The 3,702-nt window shown below is 41.1% G+C and overlaps 1 pseudogene; it reads right to left on the bottom strand.

The window, feature by feature from the left end:
- Window positions 1-708: 708 nt before the first annotated feature.
- Window positions 709-2,231, bottom strand: LOC100675902 (olfactory receptor 10D3-like; annotated as a pseudogene).
- Between the last annotated feature and the right edge of the window lie 1,471 nt (window positions 2,232-3,702).

The following is a 3,702-nucleotide window of genomic DNA, read 5'->3' as shown; positions in this document are numbered from 1 at the left end:
TTTTCCATTGCTTCTCTTCATAGACTTGGTCTCACACATAGTTTATTTTTGCTAGCCACTGACGAGTTGCCCCAACACATGGTGATCCCATGCATAATGGAACAGAATGCTGCCTAGTCCTGAGTCATCCCAATGATCGGTTGAGGATCAGACTGCAGTGATCCATAGGGTTTTCACTGACTGATTTTTGGAAAGTAGATCACCAGGCTTTTGTTTCTAGTCCGTCTTACTCTGGAAGCTCTGTTTAAACGTATTCAGCATCACAGCAACATGAAAGCTTCCATTCACAGACACGTGGTAGCTGTGCATGAGGTACATTGGCCAAGAATTGAACCAGGGTGTCCCTCATGGAAGGTTAGAATTCACAAGCTGAACCCCCAATGCCCTCTTACACATAGTTTGGAGGGGAGTAAATAGGGAAAGATGGAGAAAATTGTTCTATGGTAAAATCCCTCCTTTCAGTGGCAGGTGGTTCTCCCCAGGAGAACGGCAAAATAACAGCAACCAAGACTGTATTATTTTTGAAGGGTGAGGTGGGGAAGGACAACATATAAAATAAACAAGAAAATAAAGCATTAAGATATAGCTGCCCATATGATTCAGAGTGTGGTAAAAAGTCAAAGTCACTGCCACATGTGAGGATTCCAAAAAAAAATCTCATACCATGGGACAGAAAGAATCCCAGGTCATCCATCCATTCATCCACATTTATTCCCTCTTAGGAATATGGCCTGTCCTGTACAATATCTTTTTCAGGGCTATTTTTACTTCCTCATTCCTTAAGGTATAGGTCAATGGGTTCAGCATTGGTCCTACCAGATTCATCAAAAGTTGGATCACAGTTCCCAGTATGAATGTGAGCTGCTGGCAGACAGTGATGATGGGTCTATATAGAGAGAGGCTAGCAATGAGGTGAGCACTGCAAATGGAGAACAAACACTCAAGGCAGAGACTATGATATGAGTGTAGGATATAAGGATGAGAAGAAAGCAGACAAGAGATAGTAGACCAATGTTGGTGAAACTCATCTTCTGGGCTAGTGATGTATCAGTAAAGGCCAAGGGCAAGAGTGCTGGGATGTCACAGAAGAAGTGACTCACTGTATTGGGGCCACATAATGGTAAGGTGAAAGTGAGGGAAGTCAAGATACTGGAATGGACATACCGTAGCAGCCATATGCTCCAGCCAGAGCCACGTAGATTCTAGGTTTCATGATAGGTATGTACTGCAAAGGGTAACAAATGGCAGCGAAGCAGTCATAGACCACCACATATACAGAAAGCATTCAATGCTCCCAAGGAAATGGAAGAAGAAGAGTTGGGAGAAATAATCCTTGTAGGAGATGAGTTGGCTCAGTCTCATAAGGTAGAGCAACATTATGGTACAGGTCACAGAGGAGAAACCAATGTCAAACACAGATGAGTTCCCTAGGAAGAAATACATGTGTGTGTGAAGGTGAGCAGAAAAAATAACAGCCACAAGGATAAACAAATTTCCCAGCAATGTGCAGGCATAGAAGGGCAAGAATAGGATGGAGAGTATAGTCTCCAAACCCTCTATGTGTGGGATTCCCAAAAATGTGAACTCGGCCACCACTGAGCTGTTCTTCACCTCCATGAAAGCCAATCCTAGAAGAGAAAGAGGAAGCAGAGGACATGGAATAATAACCTAGGCTTGATGCTGATGGAGCAAACAGACTGGGGACATGGAATTTGTAATTTAAATAACAGTGTTTTGGGCTGTACGTTATGGAAAGACTGCTTACAATTCAAATTGAAGGGCACTATTGTTTCTGTATCCAATATTTGTGTTGCATCGTTTCCAAATGTAGATGTTCCTTATTAAAATAACACTAAAGGAATATGGTAGAGTAAGAGTTTTCAAGGGAAGGATGAGGCCCAAACAAAAATATATCCCCCCACTCACGCCTCAGAATTAGGGACGGGCTCTTTTATAAAATCTCTGGAGATAGGAACTTACAACTTGAGAATCATTATATCTGTGAACCATCACCACTGACTACATTATATTTTTCCACTCTGCTTTTTTGACGAGTTATAAAGGTTCACTGTCAAAAATAACTTTTTAAGTTTTATCCTGCAGTACAAAGCTGTCAGAGTAGCATAATATCCATATTCCTACAAGGAAGACCACTTGAAACAACTATTATTCAAATTTACACATCAACCCCTGATATCTCAAAGAGGAAGAAACTGAAGATTTTTACCAACTTCTACCACCCAAAATTGACCAAACATGCAATCAAGATGCGTTTATAATTACTGGTGACTGAAATGCAAAATTTGGAAACACAGAAAGATCAGTAGTTGGAAAATACAGACTTGGTGATAGAAATATATCCTAATATAATAGAGATAATATAATAGAGATTGCATGATAGAATTTTGCCAGACCAAAGACCTATATTCATTGGAAATACCTTTTTTCAGCAACTAAGCAGCAACTGTAAACGTGGAGCTCACCAGATGGAATACAGAAGAATCAAATCAACTAAATCTGTGGAAAGAGAAAATAGAGAAGTTCAATGTCATCAGTCAGAATAAGGCCAGGGGCTGCATCTTAGGCTGGGTTCTCTAGAGAAGCAAAACCAATAAAATATATATATATATACTTTTTTTAATATGCATATAGAGAGAGAGAGAGAGAGACATATTTATATCAAGGAAATGACTCATGCAGTTGTAGAGTTTGTAACTTCCCAGGTCCGTGGGGCAACAAAGAGGCTTTTCTTGATTCATGTAACTGCAGGGGCTGGGGAACCCAAGATTAGCACACTGGAGAGCAGGGCTATTGCTCACAGGCTGTGAAGATAGAAGAATCCTAAATATCAACAGGTAATACCATAGGTAAGCTGCTAGCTCAAGTCCCAAGAATCAGAAGTCAGATGAACAGAAGCCAATTGCAGGTTCCAGAAGGAGCAAATCTCCACAGCAATACCAGAACGTCAGCCTACACTCCGTGTAGGCCACACGCCCAGGGAAACTCCCTTCAACTGATTGACTATTCACAGCAGATCCCATCATGGAATCATGGGATGATCCCATATCAAATCTCACCAGGGAGGTGATTGCAACATGATATGTCTGCCAAAACACTGAGAATCATGGCCTAGCCGAGTTGACACATAATCTTAACCAGTGAAACACCACCAATTGCTCGTATGCAAGTTCAAGTTAAAGCTGAAAAAATTTAAAACAAGTCCATGAAAACCAAAATATGAACTTGAGTATACTTCACCTGAATTTAGAGACCATCTTAAGAATAGATTTGATTCATTGAACACTAATGACAGAAAATCAGATGAGTTGTGGAATTACATCAAGGACATCATACATGAAAAAAGAAAAAGGTCATTTGAAAGACAAGAAAGAGAGGTGGAGCCAACATGGTGCCATGGGCAGATGCATTATGCCATCCCACTGCACTGAAGACCCAAAAAACTAAGTAAAACAGACACAAATGTCAATCCTGGAACCCTAAGCATCAAATGAGGGTATAAAGACCTAGATCAAACAGTGAATGGAAGAAGAAACTGAAGGAAAACAGAAAACAAGGAGAGATATGGGGTGGAGGTCCTCCTCCAACTAACAGGGCACAGCGTCGCCATCTTGGAGCACAGCCAGCCATGACCCTGGACAGGAGTATGGAAAGGCAACTTCATGGAGCTCTCAAAAGGAGACA

This window comes from Loxodonta africana, chromosome 15 (genome assembly GCF_030014295.1).
Source record: "Loxodonta africana isolate mLoxAfr1 chromosome 15, mLoxAfr1.hap2, whole genome shotgun sequence".
In the NCBI taxonomy this organism is placed as follows: domain Eukaryota; kingdom Metazoa; phylum Chordata; class Mammalia; order Proboscidea; family Elephantidae; genus Loxodonta; species Loxodonta africana.
This window is presented reverse-complemented; position numbering and strand designations above follow the sequence as displayed.